Source organism: Pleurodeles waltl, chromosome 8, assembly GCF_031143425.1.
Source record: "Pleurodeles waltl isolate 20211129_DDA chromosome 8, aPleWal1.hap1.20221129, whole genome shotgun sequence".
Taxonomy (NCBI): domain Eukaryota; kingdom Metazoa; phylum Chordata; class Amphibia; order Caudata; family Salamandridae; genus Pleurodeles; species Pleurodeles waltl.
The window spans coordinates 118,978,118-118,996,315 of NC_090447.1; the positions used below are offsets into that span (position 1 = coordinate 118,978,118).

The window sequence follows — 18,198 nt, forward strand, 5'->3', positions numbered from 1 at the left end:
CCGTACATTCTGTTTGTTGCTTGCCCATCCCTCTCACTATCTCACTCCCATCCTTGCATTTCCCTTGTCCTTTTATTGCTTGCCCGTCCCTCCCACCATCTCGCTCCCATTTTGCATGCCCCTTCCCCACCCCCTCAAAAGTTGCCTCCCTCCTACTGCCATTAAAGCTTGCTTATGTAGCACAAACACGATCGGAGGGACTTGGAGCGCTTTACATGAGCACTAGTTACACAACATAAGGACACATATATTTTTGGTGGGTATGGGGAGATTAAGGGCCTGATTACAACTTTGGAGGACAGTGTTAATCCGTCCCAAATGTGACAGATTTACCACCTACAGTATTACGAGTCCATTATATCCTATGGAACTCGTAATACGGTAGGTGGTATATCCGTCACATTTGGGACAGATTAACACCGTCCTCCAAAGTTGTAATCAGGCCCAAAGTGATTTGCCCAGAATCACAGGATGGTGAGCTGACGCGGAGACTCGAACCTGATTACCCAGCTCCAAATTCATCAGATGTGGCGATTATGCCACATCCTATCTTTGTTTTCATGTTTTCAGGAGGGCAACCTCCAGGTACAGTCAGTCAATACAGTCAGTCAGGGCAGTCAATGCTTTTTTACATGTTGCACAGCACTTAAGCTGCTGTGCAACACAGCTTAACCTAAACAAAAACGCTATGATGCTCGCCGTGTCATAGTGCTTTTTTTGTTTTACTTTAAGCCATGCTGCACAACAGCTCATCTGGTGTGCAACATATAAAAACATTGACAAAGATAATGAGTTTTGCATAGGCAAAACCTATTGCCTTTGCCAATGATTGTTTGCAATTTAAAAATGCTGATGGTAATGCCAACCTCTTTCTGTGGGTACTTCTTATTGTTGGAGAATCCACCATTTTACACTTAGGGGCAAGTGCAACTTAAATGTTTTGCTTTTATCTCTTAAAAGTATTTTTTCAGCTGGAAGAAGTCCAGTCCCCTATGTTCCTGTGAAAATATCGATGCTTTTCACACCCAATTTTCACGCTTTCGGGCGCCTTTTAGCATTAAGCATAGCAACACCAGTTGAGCGTTGAAAACCATTCCGATGGTTTATGAACACTTACAAAGCTTACACGTTTGTGGACGTTCACTATTTCCACTATAGTCACACCCTTCCCCGACTCCAGAAACGTCATTATTGCTACCACCGCACACATCTACGATCCCGGTGATTCCACTCTACTTGTGGATTTCCTGTGGCTGTGCGGGCGAACATTTTCACAGACCCTGATTACGAGCATCAGGATTATGCTATTTGTGGTCACAGAAAGCTTTTTTGTTACGTGAGTTGCACTTCAACTCACTAACACGCTTTGTGAATCACAATTTACGCCATGGATGTTGCGCCATTAGCGTGAAATGATCAAGAAACGTAAAAAGATAAAAGTTTAGATAAAGGCAATGGTCTGCAAACTCAAAGTTATGGTTTTATGAAAAATATCTAAAGATTGATTGTGAAAAGTGCCCCCTTTCCCGTCGAAATCAATGGCCAGAAGGAAACACACTCCAGACAAACGCTGTGCTGGTTAAAGGCATACACCCGGCATCGACCTAGTGGTCCACCAGCCTAGGGGCTCTGAGACCTTAGACCTCAGTGTGCTGATGTAAATCCGGATGCCTGCATCCTGTGAACATGTGCGCCCTCAATCACAGACCAGACAAGCAGCAATGACACCGCAGCCATACAGCCAAGAAGAGAGCTGTGGTCGCTAAACTATAATGTACATCAGGAGTACTTCCAAAGTATGTTATGACGTCACTGTATGCAAACACGGTGGGAAAAGTGTACCTTACATAGCGGTGGATGTATGAGCGAATTTGGGTATTAGAGGCCTGGTAATGTGGTATCCATGTAGTATAAATTGAACACCTATATACAAATGTGTACATACGTTCCTTATTGGTACATGGCTGTAACATATATTCACATGTTTAATTAGAAAAGTACATCATTGTTCCACAGTAACACAAATAATGCAGTTGAGTTGTGACGTCATAATTGCTGGTGCCAGTACCAGCACTGCCTTTCAAAACCAGCTTCCTGTAAAGGCAACTGTTTCTGAACATTTCAATCACTGAGGACTGATTCCGGATACTTTTCGTGAGAGCTTTCTTTCAGTTCTCAGTCATTGTCCCATTATCCGTGACACATTTTCAGGATGAAAATAAGAGACGTTTTCATAATATTAATTTCAAAGCACCATATATTTTATTTATTTTTTACTTCAAGTCATGTATCACAGAGTGCATTGGTCACCTCAACTCTTAAAAAATGTTCACCCCAAAAAATGAACTTGGTTGTGAATGAGGAGTGGAACAAGCTGAGAGCCAAATACAGCAGATTGTAAGCATGAGTTAAGCGTGGGTTACTGCAAGAACCAAGAATAGAGCAAGGATAAATGTAATTATCTCCTGCGTAGTTTTACAGTGTTTACAAATTTCACCTGCTAGATAAAATTCCTGTTTAAGAATGTTTCTGCATAAACATTTCTTGGCACGAGCACTCTCCCTCTTAAGGTGGGAGTTTGCGAATTTATTTCCTGTCAAAACTAAACCTGCAGAATTGTTTTCCACCAGCGTTTTCAAAAATGTCTGAAACTGAAGGGAGAAAAGTCTTCAGAACTCTGCACAGCCCTAAAACAGTTTCCCTGCTGTGAAACAATGGGCACGCACTTTTTAAAAGGAAAATGTTTATGTTACAGGTTGAGGAAATGAATTAATTTGCAGTGTGTGGAACTTATCCCTCTGAATGTGGGCTGTGTGCTGACAATGACACAATCTGTGTGTGTATTAATGTGCATCGTCTGTTTTCATTACACTTGGCCAGGAGCGTTTAGTGTCACATCAACATTCTATAATCTTCCCCCTGCACAATATATGGTTTGAGACACTTGTACTGTTCTTTCACTGAATCTGTAGCAATGGATGCCACAATTGGCATCTTCTACAGGTGACATCTATTTGATTGCCTAATCTTTCCCTGCTCAGAGACTGATTAATCAGATTAAAGGCAAAGGACGTCTCTGCCGACCTTATCACTTATCCTTTCTGGGAACGCTCACCTCTTGCCTCGTGTGTCCTGGGCCACCTGCAAGGTGTTCTAACCATCTGAGCCCCCTGTTTCTTTGTGCCTCCCGGAAGCAGCTGTATTTGAGAGCTTCCACTAAAAAGTGGTGCAGAAGCACAGAAAGTACGCCCAACTGACCAAGGACATGATAATTCACTATTCTAACTCCAGTCTTCCAATATTTGGTAGAAGTGTGTTTTAGTGAGTCTTTGCCTAAGGATTGGCAAGCGGGGAGGTTTGAGTTATGGGCATGGTAGTGTACAGGCACGCTACATGTCCTGGTGTTTGCAATGTGTCTGCGCAGCCATGCAAATGTGCCTGCATACTCACCAGAGGGGGCTTTAACCTACACACCACTGGTATTCTAACATTTTAATGAGCACACCAAAAGTTCTAATTGAAAGATATGCAGCAGTAAGCTACAGAAACCATTGGTGGTCTGATCTTGAATATTGCTCTGCCTGATAGACTCATGTCTACCCTAGCCCTCATACGACATGGGGAGGTCCAAAAATATACACAAATATCCACCGACAAGTAATATACTACTCTCTCCCCAGTCTTCAAACGCTTGGGCAGAGTCTATCTCCGTATGTCCCTTCCTTTGTGCCTGCAAGTGGGGAGACTAGCACGGCAGGGACATTAGTGCGCGTCAGTGCAGTGATCCTCATGCTCTGTGGAGCTGGTAGGGCATGGAAGGATAGGGAGCTTTAATATATGGAACACTGGGATTTCTAATTCATTGAATTAACTGAGATTCCTCGCAAGTTTGGACCTCCCGTAAGTAGCCGTATTTCAATGTTTCGCCCCAAAAATAGAGGGATCACATACCCACAAATATCTTAGGTCAGGATCATTTACTAGTCTAACTCCAGTATCAGAATGTTTCAGAAAAGTGAATTTTTGTGTGTCCTCATCTTAGCAAAGGCAGCATGTGCAACTGAAATGGTGGGGATGGGTCCCCACACTCACTAGAGGAGATCAGGCTTTGAGGAATGTATTGCTTCAACACAGAGGACATAGACGGAGAGCTATACAACATTTACATCTGGTGCCATCCATCACTTACAGAAGAAAAAGAAAATCATGCTCAATGTGGCTTGCCATGGGGCATTCAAGCACAGGTTCTGCAACATCTTGATATGATGCAGAAAAAACACTTGAGCATGTCCCTAAGGAAGATTACAGGCCTCAAACTGTTTTAACTGGCCGCTCTCCAAGTGGCCAGGGTTACAAACAACGTCATCACAGACTAACCAGACTAAAAATCGCAGCTTCTGGAAAAAAAGAGTGGGCAAATAATGTGTGCCTTATGTTCAGCACAAAAGCAAGAATTTAGGAGATTAGCTGTGATCCTTTGGGAGACTGATTGTCAAACTTAAGCGTGCTACTGAAATATCTTTATCTGAACTCGTAAAACTGCTGAATTTAGAGGGAAATATATATGTGTTTCTGCCATAAACGATTTGTGGGTCATTTTCCTAGGTGTTTGTCATTTCTGCATTTAAAGACATATATTTATTTATTTAGTTGATTCACAAAAACTGTTCTCAAATTATCCCTTTAAATTTATGTCCACTTATGGAATAAACTGCCACGGATTATCTAGGTGATTCTGAGACATTTCTTGTGAGTCTGTTAACAGCTGAAGTTTTCCTAGAGCAGTTGTGGATTTCTTTTTGAGTTCCAAGTAACTACAATGGTTACATTTCCATCTGTGTATTAATGTACAAAACAAGTGTATTTGCACTTTGAAACTTGTTTCTTTCTCCAGCAGGAATATATTTTTTTCTATAAATTTACACCAATTTTGTGGTGTTCAATCCCATCGCTGCTCTCGATAGGGGCTTACGCCTGCATCTGGCAGGACTATATCCACGGTTGGAATGTGTATGCCAGATGTTGGAGGATACCCACAGAAACACAGGTTTATGGATATTCTGCTACTTAGACAACCAATTACTCCCCACCCCCCACAGAATCACTATGACCCACTCCCCTGCATCCAACTGGCTCACATCTAAAACTTACACTAAACTGGTGTAAATTTACGTTTCTGTAACTGAATGTAAAACTCTCAGTTTCTGGGCTGAAACAACTCGGACATGTGGAGTTTGGCCGATATGATTTTTTGAGGAGACTAGAGCCTCACACTAACCACGGCAAAAAGTTCCGTATCTCATGCCAGCCTGATATAATTTGGTACCTGTAGGTAGGATGACAACAGAGCCCCCTTTTAGAAACACACTTTTTCTGGTCTGATCCACTCGTTGGCCATTTCAAAGCCTGGCCAGAATTAGTAGAATGCTATGGGGATCACAAAGGATTGCAATGATTTTGGAATAAATTGGATTCTCCAAAAATGCCCTTTATCGATGAATTTCACATTTATGGTTCGTCACCGTCGAACCCAACGTGCATACAGAAAGTGTGTTTGATTCTAGAGGATCTGGTCTAGAAACTCTGGTGGGACTCCTCTTTTGGGGCAAACTCACAACTGATTTGAGTATGTTTGATATCTCTTTGTAATAGTGCAGGCAGGTTAAAGATGATGGAATGGAATGCACCTCAGACTGATTCAAGCAATACCAGTTTTTTTTTGTTTTGCTTGTAATATAAGCTTATCATCAACCCCAATACCACGGTCCAGTCTTAACATAAACGCGTATATACCAATAATCAATATACGGGGCAGCAAATTGTATAAAAGTAATCATTTTATTGGATAGAGTTTCGAGCTATTTCTTTATTAAAGGAGCGTTTATGAGAAACCCTCGACAGAGGAGCAGCGGTAAAGCAACACAGTGGAAGCAAGGTTAAACCACCAAAGTCCGTGATACAGAGCCTATCCAGGAGCTACAGAGGGTCAACCTAAATGGAGTTACTGTTAAACCATCAGGGAGTATTATATGGAAACTACCCAGAAGTAACAGGGGAGCAGTAGTACAGCAACTCAAGGGAGGCATTGTTAAACCACGAAGGGGCATTTGTATTGTATCTAGGAGCTCCAGAGGAGCAACCCATTGGTAGGTCTGTTTGACCACCAAGGAGTATGATACCAAGTCTACCCAGGATCAACAGAGACGAAATTGAAAAGAAACCCATTGGAGTTACTATCAAACCACCAGAGAGTCAATGTTGACCACGTCATAGCTCTTTTTTTTACTTTCAGCCATGCTGCACAGCAGCCGCGCTGCTGTGCAACGTAGCTATAAAGAGAATTGACAAAGCCAAGTCAATGTTTATTAAGCCATGTTGTGCAGCAGTACAGCTGCTGTGCAGCATCGTGCACATCATAGTATTTTTTTACTTTCAACCATACTGCAGATCAGCTGTGATTTTTGGGCTGAAAAGAACATTGACCAAGCCAAATAGCTCTATTACTTGGTCTTGTCAATTTTTCTTTTGCCATGCTCTAGAGCAACATGGCTGCTGTTCCATCATGGTTCATAGTTAATTAAACAAAAAGCACTGGTCGAGTCATAGCACCTTTTTCGCTTTAAACCATTCTGCTGTGCAACGCAGCATAAAAAATTAACAAAGACAATAGATCTCACCATAAGCGAGACCAGTTGGCTTTGCCAATGCTTGTGCTGATTTACAGAAACCTGAACACCAAAGCCCCCAAGACTCCATGACTGGCATGTATTATTGGTGTCTTCCCAAATGTGCCTGAAAAGCACAACCAATACTATTATGAGCTATCTTGAACTAGTTATGTCAAACAGCCTTTTATCCTGGTACTAAATGCAACCGTCTGTAAATTGTGAGTGAATGTAAATGCTGGTATTATTGTTAACGTTCACTCAGATTAAAAAAGAGAAACACTTCATGTGATTCCTTACATTTTTAAATTAAGTTTTCAGAAATAATGCACAATAATGAATGACAGAGTGACGCCAAAGTTGAAAACACTCAATTAAAAGCTCTGTTGTGTTTTTTCTTCCTATGGTTTTGTATAACCTGAACTCTACCCAAAGGTATTTAAGTGTATTACATGAGCACTAGTTACTTTACATAAGGTCAAATTCATGTTTTGTGCGCAGGACGATTAAATGGTTTGCCCAGGGGAGATTAAGTGATTTGCCTAGAATCACAAGGTGTAGGGCTGTTGCTGAGACTTGAACCTAGTCCCCCAGGTCCAAAGTCAGGAGCTCTGACTATAACCCCCATCATCTCCTTAATGTGGTCAAACACCTGCCACGTGCTGCAGATGAAAGGTCTGTTAGAAATGGCAAACAATGGGTGTACTTAATTGTAAAGGGTATATTAAGCCAATATACCACCTCGGAACTCTTGTCAATCAAGTGCTCACTTAACAAAGGTTGATTCTGCTATCAGGGGTGACTTACATTTATTAGAAAGCAATAACAGTGGGGGAAGCAACAGCAACAAAAAAAATACCTGGATCCAAGGGAGATCAGCGGGAGGACACTAATAAAGGCATTAATTAGGAGTTAGACTTGGTCAATACTCCTTTGAAGAGATAAAAAGTGAAACCGGCATGCGTGGGCCACTGAGAAGCAAGGAAATAAGAGTGACAATGAAGCCAACCAATCGTAAGTCATGGGTGGGCTCTAAGCCCTTTTCAGATTTTTCTAAGTAATGAAAGATCTTGCAAGCGACAGAGCATGTGCTGCCTCAGACCTAACAATCTCCGATAGTCTTGATGAATAAAGTTGGGTACTTTGATAAAGTATTTGCTATCCAATACGGAAAGTAGGCTTATAAGTGACGCAAATACTGCCTTGTGCTGCTTGGTGTTACAATGCGTCGAGGGCACACCCAGGCTCTCACCCATGCATTTGATGCAGAGCACTATTTACTAAAATTGGTAGACAGAGCTTTGCACCAAAAATCAAAGCCTCCTTGAGGCAGGCATTCCTCATAACATTTTACACAAATGGCATGTGTGCGGCGCTACACAGTACACATACAATGAGCGAAAAGTTTTAAAGTTAGTCTAAGTATTTTGTAGTTGAAGGTATCCTTCCAGTACAAAACCTATGCTATACATGACACACACCTTTGCACTAGGGCACTATTTAATGCTAAAAGATTATAAATCTGCCCCTTATGTTTGAGCACCCGATATATAGATCCTGACAAAGAATGGGACCAGCATGACACATGCTATCAGTGCCTATTCTGCATGTTAATAACTACCAATGTTTATTATTTTGTATGTACATCTAACACCAGCTACGAGCTGGAGATAAGTGCCAGTGCAAACCATGAGTGAGTGCTGATGGGGCAAACACCATTGGCACTCGTTTTTTAATCACTTCCACGTGCCTAGGTGCCTTGAAAACAAACATGTTTACTCTACGAGTTTGACTTTGTAGCTTTCATCTTCTTGTGTGTCCGTTAGCTGTGTGCGCTGCTGGGGGTGGAGGAAAGGGTGGTCGTGTCCAGCTCTGTCCACCTTTGACTTCTGGCGGCTACTCCAAGCCAGGATACAACTCTGGCATATGCCTTTGGCCCTTATACAGCCCATTCCAGCCTCCCCCTCCCACGCAGTTCAAATGAAGCCTTCTTGTGTAAATCCATGTCCAAGAGAGGCTGTAAAACTCGGAATGTGCTAAATCAGAGCCCAGTCAAGGGTCTGGAAATGTACTCCTTGCGAGGGCTGCTAGCTCATCTGACGAGGCACTGTCTGCATGAAGTGATGGGCACAAATGAAGAATGTCTTTTTTTTCTTTTGTTAGTCTTATATAACGTGAACATGGACCAAAGTGTTTAGAGTGCTTTAGATAAAGTCCAGATTACATTACACAAGGTCAGATTTGTGTAGGCACAAGGAGGGGAACTGAACTGGCGAGAATCACGGGCTGTTGAGTGGACGCCGGGACTCGAACCTGATTCTCAATTCTAAAGTCAGTGTCTCTGCCCGTTAGGCCGCATATACTCGCCCGAATGTCTGCACGGTGTGAATCGACTTTCTTCACTGCGTGAATTGACTGGTTTGGCTCTGTATTTGTCCGTGCATTGCTGGCAAAATGAGCGGAAACATTTGATTAACTGTAAACCCTGTTGATTGCAGCGCTAAATAAACGCGAGACGTGACAGTGAGCGCTGTATGAAACAGTGCACTGTTGCAGTGATGCTTCGTGTGTAGGGTGATTAACATAGCAAAGGATGGATTCGGTCCCAAACTGCCCCCGTATGATTGTGACATCGGTATCCTGGCTCGGTGGTGTAACAAAGGACCCCGCAGCACCCGCGCTAGGGGGGGCCGAACTTCAGGGGGCGAGCTCAGCAGAGAACACTGTGCACGGCTGGCAGGCCCCTCACTGAGTCCAAGGGAGAGGCCCCCTTCCAGGTACTTTGCAAGGGCCCCACTCAAGTTTCTTTACGCCACTGAGTCCTTACAGGCAGATACTGACCTCTGGATATGTCAGACTTGCAGGCGAGGGGCGGGGGCTCGAGGCGGGTGGGTCCACGGAGTTCAGGAAGCATCTGCCTGACTGCTGAGATTTCCTTGGCCCTTATCCTGATGGCTCATTTCCCTGCCTTTAAAAACTGCATCCTGTCGCACCGCCCTTGGTGAGCCCCGGTGTGTTCATAACAGAACATATCCAGATATTGCCATCTTTGGACCGTGACGTCAGAGCACCCTGAGCAAGGGGTCTGAGGAGAATCCGGCCTCTGCTGGACAGAGGGCCAGGGTGAATCACAGTGAGGTGGGACTGAGACGGAACCCTGTCATAGCCAGCCCACCTTGCGTGAAAGGCCAGGGTGGGGCGCGTCTCCGGACTGCGTATTTGGCATTTGAGGTGATCCCATCTTCTCGTTTCCCCCGTCGCCTGACTCAAACCACATCAGGAACGGAAAAAGGACTCGTCCAAAGATTTTGTAGCCCAAAGTGAAGTGAAGTTTAATCTCTTACGCCCCTTCCCAACTGCAGATCCCACCAGGTCTTCCAGCACAGGGGCAAACTTCACTTCGTGCAAGTGCATTCTGCCACCCTCTGCTGTTTCCCCGTTAACTAGTTGTCTAGTCCTCTTCGCCAAACTGTACCTACACGGACACTCCCCGACCCCCCACCCCCACCCCTAAAACTAGCGCAACCCCCACCCACTGAAATACCTAAACTACCCCGACACCGCCCCTAAAAAACAAAAATACCCCACCCCTAAAACTACAGCGACCCCTTCACCCCCGCCCCCACAACTACAGCGACCCCCACCCCTGCCCCTAAACCTAAACTATCCTGACCCCCACCCCTAAAAACTAAAATTACCCCGACCCCCTACCCTGCCCCTAAAACTACAGCGACCCACCCACCCCCACCCCTACAACTACAGCGACCCACCCACCCCCGCCCCATTACCTAAACTACCCCAACCCCCACCCCTAAAACTATAGCAACCCCACCACCCCCGCCCCTAAAACTAAAAATGCCCCGACCCCCCACCCCTAAAACATCCCCAATAACCTGATCGCGTCCTCTGACAAAGCCGACTCCCTTCTTCTATTCCTTAACCACGCATGTGCGTTATTCAGCACATGCGTGGTTAAGGCACAGAACAACGAAGTCGTGGTTAACGAAAGCGTTGTTCCACTTTCATTGTTCACGACTTCGTTGTTCTGGAGTCGTGGTTGGGGATGTTTCCCATTTCAGTTGCTTATTGCTGTATTGGTTTGATAAACTGGTACTAATGAAGTGAAATCTTTCCCCAGACAGTGTTCCATGAGTAAAAATGACAAAATAATGAAATAATACTATGACAAAACGTGTCACGTTGTGCCGCATAACTTGCTTTCCTTGCTGCATAATTTAGTCAACCCTCCTGCATAATTTGGTCCTGCCCTGCCGCATAATTCCAGTGTCTGTGGTTTTATTCAAGACAACTCGTCTGAGAGATGTCCCCACACCAGCCAGGATCGAACTGACTGAGCACTGAACACTCCCTCCAACACTTTGTTACATTCTCAGTGACACAGTGCGTGAATGCATATTGTATTCCATCACTGAGATTACAACACATCTTGCGCTCCCTGCCATAGACAAAGCAACATTTTGCCATGTATTGTTATAAAACCCTGTAGGGAAACGTACCTCCCAAGGGTTTCTTGTGATAAGGTACACGGAATCACTGACTGGATCGTAGGTAAGGTGCTTTAAATGCTTTAGAGCATGGGTACTCACAAACATTTTCCCAGGGGCCAAAATGTTTGGTCTGTGATGTGCCCGAGGGCCGCATCAATGCCAGCGGAATGGAGGTTGGGAGAGAGGGTTGGGAGGATTGGCAGTTAAGTATCGGTAGGCGAAGCGAAGGATATACATCTAGTGGTTAAATTGAGAAATATGGAACTAGAAAACCTTGGATTAATGTTGGCTTCCCCAATTTTCCAAATTGTGTGAACCTAGGCAATTGCTTAATTTCACTTCCCCTCCTTTTTCTTCATTATCACATATGAGTTCATCGAAATCAGGGTCTGCACCGTACAAAGCTGCTCCTGTGTTTAATTTAATAAACTATAATGTTGTTCATGTATAATAGGAACCCAGGCCACTCAAAAAGTGCACATAACATCTGACTTGCTTGTTTAATTCCCTTTTGGCGTATTTGTCAGGGTAGGGGTAAAAATGAATGTTTCAAAATTCATGTTTGAAAACTATCACATTTAAATGAATACTTCTCATTGCACTGATACAATAAATTATACTTAGGTGAAATGGACTGCATGTTAACCTAACACACTTTTTGAATTTTGAAGTGACTGTTATATTTTTACACTTTTGCTGCACGATGTCTTTAAAAATGAACGTGCTTCTAAAGTGAAGCTGAGGACTCCCTGGTTACATCCTTTCCTTAACACCAGTTAACATTGAAATACATGATTGCCTCTTTATATATGATCTTTATATTGTTAGAGCTGAATCGAGTGAACAACCCTGTACTCCTGTTGCCCAGGGGGCCGCATGTAAAGGTCAAGGGGGCCGCATGCGGCCCCCAGGCCGTACTTTGAGTACCCATGCTTTAGAGTGTAGCCAAGTTGTGAACAAGCATCTACACTTACTAAGGCACAGGTCACCTGTATGTGATCATGTCTGTATATTCCATATCCTAACAGCAGGCCAAACCCCTCCTCCCTACTATCCTGAGTTTGGGGACCATGGGGCGGATAACCAGGTGGGCAGAGAGGAGACATACACATCAGGAGGGTAGATGCTTTGTGATGTGAGTCTGAAGCAAGGAACGTGTCCATACAAAGCAGAGAACCTTAAGTTGGATTCATCCCCTAACTGGGACCCAGTATAGGCACTGACGGAGGGGGCTGGAGTGACTGAACCTGGGAGGCCACATATGAAAGGAGCTGCTTGTTCCTGAATTAGCTGTAGGTGTTGATGAAGGTATTAAGACAGACCCAGGTACCCGGAACCTAACCCTACTCCTTACCAACACCCCCTCCAGTGTGGAGGCAACCATTACTTTTTGCTGGTGTACTCCAGCACCTTCTGGTGGTAGCACCTAATCTTGGCTGAGACCAGGGGTCTCCAACCTTTTCTGTAATAAAAGCTACCCATGGTCAAAGAAAATCACCCCATGCTCCAAACATCATTAATGTTGTCATAGTGACCACATCAGAGAAGATTACATTAGTGTCCATTTGCAAGAGGACAGCAGTGGCCAACTCACTGCACCATGCGCCATTGCCAGCAGTAATGTAAAGGAGAATTTGTCAATGTAGAATGCCTCTTGGTGAGTAATATGTAAGAGCCATAGCTGCAAAGCCACCGGCACAAAGGTGATAATATTAGTGATGTCTCCTCAGTGCCTCATGATTTATCACTGAAATGTCAGCTTTAAAAATGTTTTTAAAGTTTAGCCATTTTCTCCAAACATCAAGTAACGAGTTCAGAAAATACCGACATTCTTGTCTTGAATTTTGGGATACATATATTCATTCAACCATTCAAAATCTTCTAATTTAGAAGTCTGTGTAGCACACAGGACAGCTACTTACAGGTTGCAAGAGTACCAGTGGTGTAACAATAGCCCCTGCAGTGCCGAGGGGCCCCCCAGCTCCAGGGGCATCATCTGGCACTGTGCGCGAGCAGCAGGCCTCTCGCCTTAGAGCTCCTGACTATGTCCACAGCAGGAGGGAGGATCCCTTCATATATTTTGTAGGGGGCACCTCACGTCTTGTTACGCCACTGAAGAGCGCTACCAGTAGCTCATGAGCTACTCGTTGGAGAAGCCTGGGCTAGAACCAGCAAACGGTGAAAAGCTGCTGCTTTGCTACACATTTTGTATGCGCCAAGATGCGTGAAAAGGGACAACAGGATGGATGCGCATAACAACAAGTTTGTGATATCTTCAATTCCAGATTCCACTTTTCAAGTATGAGAAAACTTGGATTTGTAGGTGAAACTTCAGGCGTTATTTACTTTCTGTTCAGTACACTGCGTTGCTCACAGGCCGTGCTCACTTTGTATTTAAAGGGTCTGAGCATACATGATACCAAGAAGTTTGGAGACCAACTACCTCCAAGGAGTAGTTATCATTAGTAAAGCAGGTGCACACTGGCATCGAGTGGGATCCCAGGTGGGAGGGTCCCACTGAACCCCAGTCTGTCTCTAGACCTCAAAAAGAGTGGGGAAAGTTCTAAGGAACTCGAACCCAACATACGTTTCAAACCAGAAAGCGCTAAGAGACAATGCAGTCCGCATGTCCTCACTAACGACTTCCATTCATTCATTCAGTCATCCATCCATTCCTAAAATGCACGGAAACACCCACACTCACATTTGTATTTATGAATGAGCGAACCTGTGAAAGACAGTCCATTGGCGGCCCTCTCTCAACCTCCTAGCCACCTGGGCAAGGAAGTACAAAAAGGTAATGTACAAAAAGGCTAGTGACTCTTTTATTTACAACCATTAAGCCACTGCAGTTCTCTTTCCATTGGCCTCTGAGGATGACCTCATCCATTTTGATTGGACTGAAAACCTTCCCGTTCTAATCAGGCTAAGGCCTCGCTGCATCATAAGGTCTCCGAGATGCACCTCAGCTATAGACAGGGCCACTGCAATGACGCAATTGTGTGGATGCCACATTTTACTCATATTTATACATTTGAAGCATTTGCCACATAATCCATCATCTGCTTCATAATCTTCAGATTTCAACAAAAAATGCTTCAAGCTAAAATGGATGAAAGCTCACTAAAAATGCAGCTACACATGTGGCACTTCAGTGGAAGACCCTTCTCAAAGGTTGACCGGTCTGGGCAGCTTTCTGTTACTTGGTGCTGGATTCGAGTGTTAAACTGGAACGAATGAGGTGAACCCTTTGCCCAGACAGAGTTAACATGTGTAAAAATAACAAAATAATGAGGCAATACTATTACAAAAAAATCCCGATTATGCTGCACAATCTGCCTTTTGTTGCTGCATAATTTAGTCAGCTCTGCCGCATAATTTGGTCCTCCCTATCGCATAATTCCATAGACCCCGGCTATGGGTACTCTAGGTGTTCCTACCCGAACACCCTTCTTTGCAGCTCACCCCTCTCAGAGTGTATAGCCAATGAAATGGCTGGAAAGTGATGTAAACCCTAGATACAAAATCCCAAATAAATAGATAACATGCCAGTTGGATAATTATTTTCTGAGGACTGAAATCTACGAATCAAACTACTTAAGCAGTTTTCGGCTGTCTGTTTCTGCCCGTCGGACGCATAAAATTGTCTTCACCCACCACACAGCCTTTCCTGTTAAATGTCCTAATTAACTGATTCCCCCACTAGTAGCCCCGACCACCTGTCCTCTGTCACTAAAGACCTCAAGGAGTGTGTACTGTAGGATCCGCGGTACTGCTGAGGTGCGCAATGAGTCTGTGCAACCACCTTCCACTTCTCATCCTCCCCTGGCACAGCGCCGCGAAGCAGCTAAAGGTGACAAGAAGCGCTTTACAAGAAGTGAAATAGATCAAAATGCACTTTTTTAGTTTGGCAGATTTGCAGTGAGCTCAAATGGACATTGCTTTGTAACTGTATACAATTCAATTTAAAAAACTACAATTTACACACATGTTGAGGAAAACATTTTCTGTTTACGTTTACTTTTTAGTTAAATCAACCGACAACAGCTGAGAACAGAAACAGCCTCCGTGCTTAAATAAAGCATTTACCTTGTTTGAGTCGGTTATCTTGCGTCCCAGAAGTCGCTGGTCATGTTTGAAGAAACTTCAGTTCGGACACTTCATTTCTCCTGTTTCCAGTCCTCCGCATGATTTGCACTCTCACTCTCAGCAGCTCCGTAGCTTCACTAGGAATTTTGGCATTTTTCTGCAGCGCGGATCCGTATTTCCTTTAATTGGCCGCTGTCTGGTTTACATTATGTCCTTCCAGTATCCTGCGGTCTGCTAGGTCCAAGTGCTAGCCGTGTTTTAATTGATAGTAACTACTGGTGTCTACGCAAATAACTTGTGACTTTTCTTATGGGACACAGGCTGGTGCTTATTACCTGGAGGTAGTGATCGCCTGTCATTGTGGCCTATGAACCAAAAAAGTTCTCAAGAAAACCAAGTACTGAATGAAGGTCAGTCGCATCCAGGGAAGGAAGAATCCCTCTTCACTAAGACACAAAAACTCCCATTCAAAAAAGGTGCCAGAGACAGCTCCAGGAGAGTCTTTGGGAAAAAAATGATGTCCCAGGAAAAGTTTCCAGTGTCCTTCACAGAAATTGTGAAGACACACGTAGAAGAGCATCATAAAATGGAGTATGTGGGTCTCCAGTACAAAAATAAAAAGAGATCGCACAAAGGAAGAAATCTCCGACCTTGGACTGAACAGACCTGCTAATTCACCCTTGGTAACAGGTGGGGCTAAAACAGCACAGACGCACATCACCAACCACCTACAGACCAGTGTCCTACTCATCTCCATGATCAGGGATCTTGAAACCATGGGCCATATGTACCAACACTTTTTCCCATAGACACAGAATGGGTAAAAACCTTTGCTACATCTGGCCCCATATGCCTTCCTGCAGTTACTTCACAGCTTCTTCTAAACCCAAAACTCACCCATGGCGCTTAACAAGCCCCAAGACTCTCTACATATGTGTAATGATACTCACGCGCATCAGGTCAGCAGTGCTGAATGTCACTGGTGCAGATAATCAGCAACCATTGGTTTACAGCCCCATGACGACCTCCAGCAGTAAGGCCACAGGATTTGGCCAGAAGGACACACTAGTAGAATCAGTCGAAACGTAAGTTCATCGCCCACCTCTGGACCGCCATGTGAAATGAATATACCTATAAGCAGTTGGGCTCGTTTTGACCATCCTTTGCTGAAACACCTCCCTTAATCTTAATCTAGCCAATCAAACAAATCCTTTGCATCTCGGCATTATGGAAACCTAACAATAAATAAATAAACAAGGTGCATTAACTAGACTACAAAAGTATCCACAGGGAAAGAGAACACGTTTAGGGAGGTGTATTCTAAGCCAAAGTGAAATGAACAGTGTTGCGAGACGCAATCTAAAGATGCTCCGAATGTGTTGCCGCATAATTCTTGCTTATTTCCACAGCAGCGTGCATTTATCAGCAGTGCAGCAAGCAGAGAGGCACCAGGGCTCAGGGCCGCGAGGGATGCTGTGGACCCCAGTTATGACCGGCTTTTACCATAAACTTTGTGGAGGGATCCCCTTATCCTTGCTTACTGGAGGGTCCATGGCGCCTCTTGCTACTCTGCTGTTCAAATGGTTCTTCTTGGCAGCACGGATTTATATCTTCCCTAAGGGAAATGGGCCTCCGAAAAAGTCAGGAACATTCCTACATTGAACTAAATACAAACGAAATAGTTACGATTGGATGAAATAGCCTTTTGTGAAACACACAAATTAACTTAATCAGGTTTTATATTGTGCAAGCCTTGGCGCTGGTTAGCAGTTGGGTGCCGCCCAGTGCTTAATTTGTAAATAAAAACACTCCAATGCCCAGAGCTGCCTCTGAAACACACGGCTGCGGCAGTTAAATGTCAGAGCATTTTGGGCCTCGTTAATCCATTTACAGCCACTCCCGGCCCCTTGAGCTCACTCTTACAGCTTTCTGTTTTCTCCCTTTTGTGACGCTTTTTGTGTTTCTCTTCCTCCGTCTTTCCCATATCTGTCTTTTGCTCCTAGTAAATGCTTGAGGCAGAAAAATAAGTGCCGGCCCTAAAAAATAAGTGCCGGTGAACCACCGGCTCAAATTAAGCACTGGTGCCGCCTGCTGGCTGCACAATTTGAGCTTCAGCAAAAATGTTAACATTTATGTTTTAGAGCTGGGAATGTGTATTTAAAAAAACCTTTATCCCGTAGAGGCATTCCAGACTCCAGCGCAGAGGGGCCCAAGAGCGGAGATGTGGTCCTCATTTCCAGGTTCGGATGACATCCTGTCAAAGGAAGCTCAGCCGCAGGCCTAGATCCTGTTATTTTTGCTGCATGTGCAGCTCACCCTCAGCCTTCGGAGTCACACCTTTGCCTTCAAAACATTGACAATGAGGAAATAGCCCGAGTTGACAGGCTTCGGGGCCAGGGCTTTTAGCAGGGTAGTTTAGCAGCAGAGGAACACTCTGTTGAAAGGCTGTTATTATCCAAATAGTTGTTTATTTGACTTTTTAGAATGTGGTGTCCCTTAGTGTTCCCTTTGGGGCTCTCGGTTTTGGATAAATCCCTGTGTCTCAAAGGAAGAAGGATTCAGGAAGGTAATTTGTTCCAAACTATCCTCTTGGTACTGTTATGTCAAACTACCTCAAGAGAAGGAAGGTGTGTATCCTGAACATGGACTCAGAACATCAATTGGGACACAACACCGAGGACAAACTATCGAAAACAAGATACTGACAGGCATGTAAGTCTACAGTTTCTAAGTCTGCATATATGTACATACACGGAACATATCTCTTCGAGTTACGCAGATGTGTAGTAAGGAGTACTAAATTTAGATTCTTCCCTTCCGATATGTGCCCCTCAATATTTTGTCCTCAATATTCTTGTACCACAACATTCTGGGAGTTGATATTCAGTGGCACAATTGTAATGACATGGTATGAGTCTCTTTCTCTCTTCCCGTTT

The 18,198-nt window shown here is 44.2% G+C and overlaps 1 protein-coding gene across 2 annotated transcripts in view; it reads right to left on the bottom strand.

Annotated features, from left to right (window-relative positions):
* The window catches only part of LRRC32 (leucine rich repeat containing 32), a 110,544-nt gene that overhangs the window by 78,899 nt on the left and 13,447 nt on the right, over positions 1-18,198 (bottom strand). Inside the window, exon 1 of one of the 2 annotated variants that reach the window (XM_069203895.1) lies at positions 15,263-15,435. The exons of the other annotated variant lie outside the window; for it this stretch is intronic. The gene's annotated coding sequence lies outside the window, so the exon portion shown is untranslated. Of the gene's footprint in view, positions 1-15,262; positions 15,436-18,198 lie in introns of those variants that run through there. 2 annotated transcript variants of the gene reach the window in all.